The 12,160-nt window shown below is 38.8% G+C and overlaps 1 protein-coding gene across 1 annotated transcript in view; it reads right to left on the reverse strand.

Annotated features, from left to right (window-relative positions):
* Positions 1-12,160, reverse strand: part of Rsrc1 (arginine and serine rich coiled-coil 1) — a 288,071-nt gene that overhangs the window by 211,646 nt on the left and 64,265 nt on the right. The window lies entirely within an intron of this gene.

Below are 12,160 nucleotides of genomic sequence, written 5' to 3' on the forward strand. Positions count from 1 at the left end.
ATTTCATGTTAAGGAGAAAAATGTTAGCAAAATAAGCTCTTATTATTATGACTCAGTGGGCAAAGTGCTGGCCGTGAGAGCATGAGGCCCAGAATTCGGATCCCCAGCACTCACATAAGAAGCTGGGCATGGTGGCAACCATGTGTTACTTCAGCATTGACGGGTGGAGACAGGTGGACTGTGGCAGATTCTGAGACCTTGCTTGCTGACTGACTTAGCCAAAATGGTGAGCTCTAAAATCAATGAGAGAATCTCTCTCAAAAGTAAGGTAGAGCCGGGCGGTGGTGGCGCACGCCTTTAATCCCAGCACTCGGGAGGCAGAGGCAGGCGGATCTCTGTGAGTTCGAGACCAGCCTGGTCTACAAGAGCTAGTTCCAGGACAGGCTCCAAAGCCACAGAGAAACCCTGTCTCGAAAAAACAAAAACAAAACAAAAAAAAAGTAAGGTAGAAAAGAGACTGAGGAAGATATCCTAACATGAACTTCCAGCCTGCACATGTGCTAACACAGGTGGCTGCACCTCACATAAACATACACGAAGGTGTTAGCAAGTAAAAGGTTTCTTGTTTTGTTGTTGTCTTTGGATGTTTTTGCAATGGAGGCGTCCTGTTTTACTCAGACTAGTCTTGAACTTCCAAGTTCCAACAATCAATGTGCCTCAGGCTCCAGAGACAGGAGAAGCACAAATAAACAGCAGCGCAAGGGAACAAGTCTTCAAAATTCAAATAAAGTCTTAGGTCTCCTCAAACAATAGAACAAATTAAATGTATTTAACATAATCTGTAAAAACAGTGTTTTCATTATCTTTAGACTCTCTTTTACCTACCCACTGCCTCTTCTAGTTTCTCAATGTGTGAGTAAGACCACTAACCCATCCCGTCGAGTGAACTATATAGAGTGCTACACCATGGGCTTAGAAGGAGTGAATTCAGGTCCTGGTCACAGTATTGACAGAATTCCTCTAGCAGACTCAGAGTCCTACAGATAACTAAAACTATAATAAGGCACAGGAAAGTGACCAAAACCAGGACTTTGCTGGGGTGGGATGGGACACATATTATTGGAAAAGTGAACAGCAATGAGAAAGCTGTCATTTCTAAGCTTCCACTCTTCAGGTAAACTCAAGACTGCACCCAGAACAGATAAACGCCAACCAAAAATTTTCAGATTAGAAAAACCACCAAGGACCAACTGGCAACACAGACAATAAAAGGCGAATTCTGTAAGAAAAAGTCAAAACTGATATCCAAAAATTTGGAGGTAAGTGCTAAGCCACTAAGCTACATGCCCAACTCTGTGATATCAAAAATTATGTAAACTATTTTCAAAGCTCTGTTTGAAACTCAAATCGTCTTAAGAACAGCAGACTCCAAGCCGCTAAGGATGAAAGCATGGACCTAAAATTTCAGCTGTGCGCATAAGCACAGACCTCTGCAACCTCAAACCAAGTTAATATCCTGCTGAAATAAAGACTTAAGATCACATTACTGAGAAGAACGCAACAGTATTACCAGCATGATACTCATCATGCCCAGGATAGATTTTTTTATAAGCTTATAGACAAACAAATACATAAAATGTGCTTCATTCTTGGGGTAGAGAGAGGAAAACAGTGTAGTGGATGTGCATGGACTCTACAGTAGGGATGGAGAGAGGGAACAGTGCACTGGATGCGCATGGACTCTACAGTAGGGGATGGAGAGGGAACAGTGCAGTGGATGCGCATGGACTCTACAGTAGGGCAAATGCTTGAATTAGCAGACAAAGATTTTAAAGTAGTACTTATAACCACACTTACAATGAGTAGAAAACTAAGCAATCTCAGTAAAAGCAAACAACAACAACAAAATCCCTCAGGAAAATAAAAAATAGAAATTCTAGAACTGAAATAATCTGAAAAACAGAATGTTGGATGAGGCTAAAGACAGACTGGTAGATAATGCGAACAGAAACTGCATCTCATAATGACTCAATCACAATTTTGGAATCTAGCCACAGTCGTAGCAGGCATCGTAAAAAGGGTGTTTACTATCAGGACTTTCAGTGCCAGAAGTCTTGTTTTAACCAGTTAAGCATGAAAACAAACTAAAGGAGATACAACTAGAAAGGGATGAAGTCAAACTATCCTAATTTGTAGATGATCCAATACTCTCTGCAGAAAATTCTAAAAACTTCATCAAAAGATTATTAGAACTAATAAAATAATTCAGTAATGTTGCAGGATACAAAGCCAACATACAACACTCTTTGCAACCTGTAATTCCAATGCTTGGGAAGTCAAGACAAGTGACCAGTAGATGGAGGTGAGCCTTGCTACTCAATGAGTTCTAGGGCTAACGTAGCAAAAGCCTCTCTTAAAACCAATCAAAATGTCTCAGTAGCATTTTAGTTTTATTTTTGGTGGTCCTGGGAATCAAACCTAGGGTGTCACTGATGTTAGGAAAATGCTCTACTACTGAGCTTTATATCTAGCTGACTCAGCAGCATTTAATACACCAGAGAGATGAGAAAATCAGGAGCACAAGCTCATAACAATAGCTATAAAATAAAAGCCCAGAAACAAATTTAACCAAGGAAGCTAAAGAATTCTACAATAAATGTTACAAAATCTTAACAAAAGTAATGAAAGACATAAAAACACTGAATTTTTTCCATGTTCAAGTATTGAAAGAATTAATAGTTAAAATATCCATAGCTCTCCAAAGCAATTTACAAATTCAATATAATCCCTGTCAAAATGCCAACGGCTTTCTTCATGAAGCTATAAAAGAAATCCTAACAGTTAATGTGGAAATACAAAAAGTCTGAACTGCTGAACAAAGCTAGAGACATCACAACACCGGAATTTAAGAAATAGCTCCACTAGATGTCCCCAGCTAGTTCTTTGGGCAGCTGAGGAGAGGGAGCCTGAAATGGCCCTTTCCTATAGCCATACTGATGAATATCTTGCATATCACCATAGAAGCTTCATCTGGTGATGGATGGAGATAGAGACAGAGACCCACATTGGAGCACAGGACTGAGCTCCCAAGGCCCAAATGAGGAGCTGAAGGAGGGAGAACATGAGCAAGGAAGTCAGGACAGCGAGGAGTGAGCTCCCAAGGCCCAAATGAGGAGCTGAAGGAGGGAGAACATGAGCAAGGAAGTCAGGACAGCGAGGAGTGCGCCCACCCACTGAGATGGTGGGGCTGGTCTATTGGGAGCTCACCAAGGCCAGCTTGACTGGGACTGAAAAAGCATGGGATCAAACCGGACTCTCTGAATGTGGCGGACAATGAGGGCTGACTGAGAAGCCAAGAACAATGGCACTGGGTTTTGATCCTACCGCTTGTACTGGCTTTTGGGGAGCCTAGTCCATTTAGACGCACACCTTCCTGGACCTGAATGGAGGGGGGAGAACCTTGGACTTACTGCAGGGCAGGGAACCCAGACTGCTTCTTGGACTGGAAAGGGAGGGGAAGGGGAGTAGAGGGAGGGAGAGGAAAATGGGAGGTGGGGAGGAGGCGGAAATTTTTAATAATAATAATAATAAAGAAAGAAATAGCTCCACTATACAATCAGACTCAGCAACACAGTGTGAGGCCTGAATAACAGACACACAAATGAATGGTGCTCAATACTGATCCCTGAAGAAAACCAACTGCAACCAAAGTAATTCTTGACTAGGTCCCAAAATATGCACCGAAGAATGGAGAAGCCTCTCCAATAAAGGGTTATGCTGGAGAGGTAGACACCTATACACAGAAGAACTAAACAAGAGCCCCATCTCTCACCCCATACAAAACTCAATTTGAAATGGATCTAAGAATTAAATTTAAGACTGGCATTATCAGAGGAAAACAGGAAATCTTCAAGACATTGGTACAGAAAATTATATTTTAAATATAAATCTCATATTGACAAATGAGATTAAAATACAGAATTATATATTAACAAATATATTGTTATATAGGTATCAATAGTTGGGTTTGTATATATTTATATGTTAACTAGCATATAATATACATATAGCACATAGAATTAATGCATGTTAACTAAGAATGCTTAACTTTTATTGTTTATGGATTTCATATCATGAATCCTGATTCCACTCATCCCCCCATTCCCTTGCTATTGAAACCTCCCCTACAAAACAAAATTTAAGTGAAACAAACAAAAACAAAAACAAAATAAGAAAAATCTCCACATGGAAGCTATAGTCTGGCTCAGTGAGTCACACAGTCTTTATTCATAAGTGTTTGCTGCAATGAATCATTGACGTTTGAGACCTCTGGGTTCCACTATCCTCTCAACACTGGACCCTCACTAGGACTGCTCTTGGATATGCTGTTGTGGCCCTGTGTCATGGAGATCCTGCAGCTTTGGGTCTGCAGAACAAGCCACTTCAAGTGCTCCAGCAGTTCATAGATGGGGTAAATGTTGGACCGGCTGCCACGCACAGCGCCTCCATGTCTGCGTTCGGTGCATTTTTACCCAGTTCGCTAGGTTCGGGCAAGGGGCTGGAGGTTAAAAAACACAGACAGAGAGACAGAGACATGGGTCATCCTTGGATTCCCCAAGAATGCCCCCTTTATTGTGTTCAGGGGCAGATTATATAGAGATAGCCACGCTCCAGCCAAACCCACCAGAAACTCTCCTGCCATCAGGAACTCCTGAAGGTCTCAGAGCTCAGAGCAGCTGTAGGAACTCAGATCAGGGAATTACAAGAAATTCAGGAAATGGGCTTTCCCAGGCGAGCTCTCCAGAACTGCACTGGCTAGCTCACCCAATGTAGCAGACAGCAAGGAGGAGGGCCAGTTCTCCTGCTCTCACACCCTAGGTCTAGCACACCCTAACTCACACCACCAGGGGCAGCTCTATTGTTTGCCCAGTCGAGATGCTAGCCGCTCTCCAGAATCCTGCACTTGGTGAAGGGCAGGGCTGGCTCATGCCCCAACCCCAGGTCAGTTCTCCTGCCTGTTACAAGTGGCAAGGGGTGCACAAGTGGCAAGGGGTGCGGGGAGGGCATACTTCCCTTACCCTTGCCATCCCATGGCATACGAGGGAAGGGAAAAAGCAGCTTGTAGGCTCTCATGCCTACAAACCCGGCTCACCTGCGCCCTTGCCAACAGGGCCAGCTCTAGTGTGCTGCCCAGACAAGGTGCCAAGCCTGCTCTCCGGTGTGTGCAGATGAGGGGCAGGGCCAGTTCTCTCACTCTTACCTGCCACAGGTGGATAGGGGTGAAGGGAGGGAGAAACCAAGAACTTTTTTAAAGATAGATAAGCTACTTTCAACGCTAAAAACACTTTAAGAGCTTTATATCTGGAATAAATGTCTAATAATTTAATGTAATTTGTTTACTTTGCCTCTAAGAATACTGATGGAAAAGATACATAGCCATTAGTAGTTTACATTGTGGGTTATAGCTGGGGTACATTTTGGCAAAAGTTTCATTGCACTCTTAACTAAATATACATGTTAGAAATGTACATAAATTAGATAGATATTAAGTTAAAATGAATAATTCCTCAAATAATGGTTTTTCTCAATGAGTTATTTCTTCTCTGACAACCTGTTTCCTTATATGCAAAATAAGAGTAATGCCAACTGCCATAAGATACCATTCACCTAGGGAAACTGGACATCAGCAACCATCTTGGTCAGGAGAAAGGAAGCATCATCAAGAGGGTGCATTAATGGGATTTGTAGCAGCCGAAGCAGAAGCATAGGAAATATGTTTCTCTTCTACTATAGCTAATGCAATAAAGCAGTATTCTGATTCCAAACCTCTACAATCTTAAGTTTAGCATATGGCTCACCCAAATTTTGCTGTATTTATTTCTACTAAACAGGAAAGCAAATAAGAATCTAAATTGCAAAAAGACATAAAACAAAACAAAACAAAAAGCAACAGGTCTTCTCCACAGGTAATCCTCAAAAACAAAATAAATGACCTATCACGTTTGCTTCAACAGGAAGGACCCACCACCTACCATCCAACAACTGAAGCCTGCTAAGGACAAGCAGAGATCTGGGAGCTAAGGTGCGATCCCAGGAAAGCAAGAGTCGACTGGCACTGCCCCTAGACAAACACATCATCACTCCCATCCTCACTGGAGCAAAGCTACCGTGATCAGCAAGGCATCTGATCAGTTACTGTCAAACCCAGCTTCCCGTCAGCACCTTCCTTGTCAATCTTTACTCTTGATTTATCAATAAAGAAAATGCTGTTAGCTTCAAAGCTATCTGACATAAACACTCTGCTGTTGAAAACATATGCCTGCAGTTCTCCAAACTTATCTTGCTCATTATTCACCAAATATAATCTAGAAGTTCATGTCATTCTAGGATACCTTCCAATCATTGTTTCTCATTATGTATTAAATAAGGTAGCAAAACCATATCTATAAATTAAGGCACCCAATACATCAAATTAAACAAAATAATACGTTTTAAAATACCACAGTACACAATGTTACAGGATCTTCTTCCTTTAAAAGACAATGCTCATTATCTTAATCCTCATACTGTGGACCTCTTAATCTTATCATCTTCACATTAAAAAGATACTCCAAAGAATAACAATGGAAGAAGAAATAGAAAATGCAAAACTACAGGCAGAGTTAAATAAATAAAATAGTTTAAAATCATACACAGATTTTAAAAGAATTAAGCTAAAAAGTGAAAAATGATGCTTACTTGAAATTGTAGCTTTTAACTGTAAAATTTCAATTCAATGAAAAAAGTTGTTTAATCTTGCTACATTATACTTTCTTTTTTTAAAAAAAAATCTGAAATTCATTAGGATTTCAGTGTCACCAAACCATTGTAAATTTTTGCTGCTTCCCCTCCACACACCAGGCTTATTAAAGAGTACTTTCTTTTTAACAGAGAAGAATCACAGTCAATTCCCCAACTGCTTTTTTTCAGCTAAGTACTATATGGGAGGTCCTACCAATAGGGACCCCCAGACCTGGGGGTCCCACCACCACAAGACCTAAAGCTCTGGCTACCCACTAACTTCCAACTGTGGTCTTTATTTCTTGTGGTGAAATGATGTGCCTTTCCTTTCCCAAATTCCTTCCTGGTGTGTATCAACATTATCTAATGTCTTCTGATTCAGTCATTTTTTATAATATGTCTGTAAACATTGAACTTTAAAAAATCTTATTTATTTACTCCATTATTGTAGCTCTTCACAGATTTAAAAAAAAAATGTAGCTCAGTAATTTCTTACCAAATCCTAAATCTGTCTTTTTTAAAAAAATAAAAAAAGAAAACTGTAAAAACAAAATTGATTAAGCTACTGACTTATTCATAATCACAAGAATTATTTGACACAAATTTGTATACAAAAATTTGTTTAAGATCCATATTTTAGACATATGACCAGTTTTGTTTACAATTAAGTAGCTTTATTTACAAATCTTTAGAGTCTCATCATAGAAAAAAATGACAAATCAAAATAAAAAGATTTCCTACTCTGGCCTAACAGACAAAAGAGAAAGGAAACTATATTAACATTTAAGATGTTATTTGTCCCCAGTTCCTTAAATAAGTATCTTTCTGATAAATCACTCTAGAAGTCTCTGGAGTACAAAAGCCAATATGGAGATGTATTATAAGCAAAGAACCATTTGGTAAAAAATGTGGGACTCTAGAACACACAATATATAAGCAATAAATGGACAGCAAGATGTCCTATTATACCAGATAAATGCTTTCAATATCTACAGAATAAGAAGAATAACCATAACATGTCTACATAAAATGAATTACTGCCCTCAAAAGCCAATTTTTCAAGTTTAATTGGCTAATAAGTTCTAAACACATGTAATCAAAACAGATACCTTAATATTTTGTCTTTCAAAAAACAGCTTCAGTACTTTAAACAATCCTTAAGTTGAGTGCTACAAATAAAGATAACATTTACTATAAAACAAAACTGTAATTAAAATTAAATAATTATACATTGAATAAAACCTAGCATAGATTTTATGTCAGGAGGACACTGTAAACAGGATCCAATTCCACTCACTACCAGAACCAAAGCCATAACGAGGGGAATTTTAAAGACCTACACCCTGTACACTGTGGAAAAGGAGATGTACATCGATGGGTTGGTGGTAAAGGAAAACTAGAAAACAAGATGCTGAAACTCAAACCTCTACAGAACAAAGATTACATCAAGGAATCTGAAAACTGACTATCACAGTAAATTATTGTCTCCTACTTTAAGAAGATCACAGAGATCAGTGACGCATACATAGCTCTGGGTCTCTAAGGGCATTTTCAGGAAGGATTAGTGAAGAAGACTGCCCTAAACTTCAGTGCTAGCATCCCATTAGTAGGAAAGCAAGGCATACAATGAGAAAGAATGAGCAGGGGTGCTTCCTTTCCTGGTTTCTGGTTACCTGGCTGTATAGATACTTTGCTCTGTCAAGCCTTTCCTGGAACAATGAAATGAGACCTCTGAAACCATGAGTCACTAAAACTGACAAAGAATCAACTTGGCATCAGCCTTCTCCACTAAAACCTGTGGAGAAAACTGAGGAGTTTGAGGGGCAGGGGTGTACAGGACATGTGCTTCAATGCAACAAACAGCAAACTGTCCTTTAAAAACAAACTAAAAAGGAAGTACTATAAGTACTAGCTTTTACTAGTCACAAACAAGTCAAGGGTATATTATAATTTCTAAATCAATCATCTAAACTAAACTAAGGACTGCAAGTTTTGGCCAGGAGGGAGGGGCACACGCCTTTAATTCCAGCACTCGGGAAGCAGAGGCAGGTGGATTTCTGTGAGTTAGAGACCAGCCTGGTCTACAGAGCAAGTGCCAGGACAGATAGGGCAGTAGCACAGAGAAGCCACGTTTTGAAAAACTAAAAGGGGGAGGTGGGGGAGAGTCCATAGAAAAAAAATTAAATAAAATTAATCTAAAAGAGTGAAGTTAAAAAAATAGATTCATGGACAAACAGAAAATAAAGACTAAGATAGTAGATTTAAATTTAAGTATATTAGTAATAAATATAATTCAACTAAATAATATAAATAAAAAGGAAGAGATGATCAAACTGAAATAGCAAAACTAGACAACTTTCACAATGAAGTTGAAAAATAAAATCAAAGAAAGGATTAGTATGGAAAAATATGTAGGCATAAGCAAAAAGAAAAGTGAAGAACTGTGCTAACATCTGGCAAAGCAGATGTCTAAGGAGGACCACCGAGAGATAAAGAGAGGTCATCACTTCATAATGGCAAGCTCAATCCACACCAAAAGAATAAAAAGTCCAAATTTGTAACATGAAGTAACACAACCAAGAATATATAAAGCAATAGTAAAAATCTTAAAGGAAGAATTCTAACTGTTGTACAACTGAGTGTGAGTTCTGTAACTAACAAAGTAAGCAAGAAGGAAAGACAAAAGACCTGGATGAATGTGTAAATCCAGCTATCTTACTATTCTTCAAAACCACACACTATTTATTCTTATCATCATGCTAACTGATAATATTGTTTAAAATAAACCATATGGCAAGTCAAACCATAACTCAACATACTTAAAACCGAAAATGAAGAGAATTAAAGAGAAAACAATAAACAAAAAATAGAGTATTCAAAAAATTAAGTATGCATGTCTATATAACTCATAGGAAAGAAGAAATCACAGTGAATATTTTTAAATATTTGAACCAAATGAAAACAAAGACATTCAATAAATGTACGAAGGCGATGGTAGCGCACGCCTTTAATCTCATCACTAGGGAGGCAGAGGAGGCAGATATCTGTGAGTGCAAACCAGTCTGTCTACAGAGTGAGTTCTAGGACAGCCAAAGCTGCACAGAGAAACACTGTCTCAAAAACAAAACAAAAACAAACAAAATCTCTCTCTCTCTCTCTCTCTCTCTCTCTCTCTCTCTCTCTCACACACACACACACACACACACATTATTGTGTGTGTGTGTGTGTATGTATATGAATGATACAGTTACAGCCAAAGTACAGTCGGAAGAAAAGACTCCTACAGCCAAATGAGCATGGTGAAGAACCACCGTGAAAGCAGGATAAGCATCTATCTTGAGAGTTAGGAAAAAAAAAAAAAGACAGATTTTGAATTCAAAGTAGGTGGGAAAGTAAAGAAAAAAATCAAAAATGAAAAAAAACAGAAGATTAATAAATACAAAATCTGGTTCTTCAGAAATATTAACAAAGTTGCTAAACTGTCAAAGGAAATGATAGGGAAAACAGAAAAACAGTGAATGAGCTGTGGTTAAATAAAAACAACCCACTGGAAACACAAATAAAAACTACGGGAAAAAGGGTTTTAGAGCTGGGGAGATGGCTCAGATAGTAAGGTGGCTGGCATGCAAGCCTGGAGATCTGAGGTTCAAGCTCAGAACACACATAAAAAAAAGCCAGAAACGAGGCTACAAAGATGGCTCCTCAGTTCTTAAAGAGCACTTGCTCTAGCACAGAATGCCCCGCCCATGTCACAAGGCTCATAACCAACTGTAACTCCAGCTCCAGGGGCACCTGGTGCCTGCAGCCTCTGAAGGCACTTTCACTCACTATGTGAACAGTTGTGTGTGTGTGTGTGTGTTTATTTATTTTTAAAGAAACCAGATGTAGTAGCACACAACACTGAGAAGGCTGGCCATCCAATCTAGCCAAATAAGGGAGCTCTAGTTTCAGTGACTGGGTAACTGGGAAAGACACTCAAGACTGACCAGTGGCCTCCAGCTATGTGCACACATATGTGCATGGGTGACACATGAGCACATGCGTGAACACATACAAACACAAGCACAAAACAAAACAACTTGTTTCAGTCACGCAGTACCAGACTATAATCCTCACAAAAATAAATATATTAAATGAACTCTGGAGTGCCCCATTTCTTTCTCACCTAAGTTTCCAGGCCACAAAGCAGGAAAAGGAAACTTAAAACCTGGAGTATTTGTTAACAACTCTGGAGCCTTAAAGGAGACACGATAACAAGACTTTGCAAGGCACTGTACTAACCAGGAGGAAACAGAACAGAGGGGAATGGAGACGTCCACAGTGGGGATGTTCTAATCTATAAATACATGTGGTGAAATGCCATGGGATAAAAATACACTGGGAAGCAACCAAATTCCAAAATATAATTCAGGAAGAGAAACACTGTTCCCATCCACCGTGTTAAAGAGAGCTCCACATCAAGACATGAGTACTGGAGTTTTAACACTGAAGCTAAATTTCTCCCATAGTAAATGTCTTAACCAAGCTTGAAAGTAAGACTGGAGAGACTGTAAAATGTAACTACATGAAAGCAGTAAATCGCAGCTACACAAAGGTCCCTTAGATCATGCTTATTTTAATGAATGTCTAATGTTTTCAAATATGAAGTTTAAAAGGGTGAAACTTTGTTAATCTGTTTGTTAGATCTGCTACTTGAAACTCATCATCAAAATCATAGTAGTGGTGGGGGATGTAGTCCTGAGCTCAATGCTCAACACCAGAAAGAAAGAAAGAAAGATGGGGAGGAAGAAAAAAGACAGCAGAAAAAGAAATCAATCATGATGGCTAATATCTCAGTCCAGTCCACACAAATCCATGCAGAAAGAACTAAGGAGCTGAAATGCTGCATCAGGAGCAACTATATTCTGGGGGCAAAATACACACATTCAGAATTCAAAATAGAAAATTAAGCAACAACTATTTTCAGCTTTTGTTACTTACTGGCCTTCATCTACCTTAAAGAAACATACTTACTTCAACAGGTTTCCCAAGTATTATATTATCTCTAATGATAAACATTACCTGTCTTCACCAAGAGGACAAGTTCCAGTGTCTAAGTGGTATAAATCAAGTGTGTAAATAGAGTTTATTTGCATATTCTTGGAAAGTATTTCCCTACTTACAAGCCCAATTGAAAAACTATTTATTACTAAAATTTCACAATGTTTACTAGGCCTATTTTTCAAATCAACATTTACTAGTATCAGAATTCAAAGCTAATAAAAATCAAAACCATTTTTATTTACTAAAATATTTAATGTTTTAAAATATTCATAATAATATGCACATTTAATAATGTTCTTGTTTAGCCAGGACACAGGCCTTGAGATTTCCCCATAACACTGTGCTGGTATTTTTAGGAAGCCTTACTAGCTGTCTCATGATACTGTTTACTTCCAAG

Source organism: Arvicola amphibius, chromosome 11 (assembly GCF_903992535.2).
Source record: "Arvicola amphibius chromosome 11, mArvAmp1.2, whole genome shotgun sequence".
Taxonomy (NCBI): Eukaryota; Metazoa; Chordata; class Mammalia; order Rodentia; family Cricetidae; genus Arvicola; species Arvicola amphibius.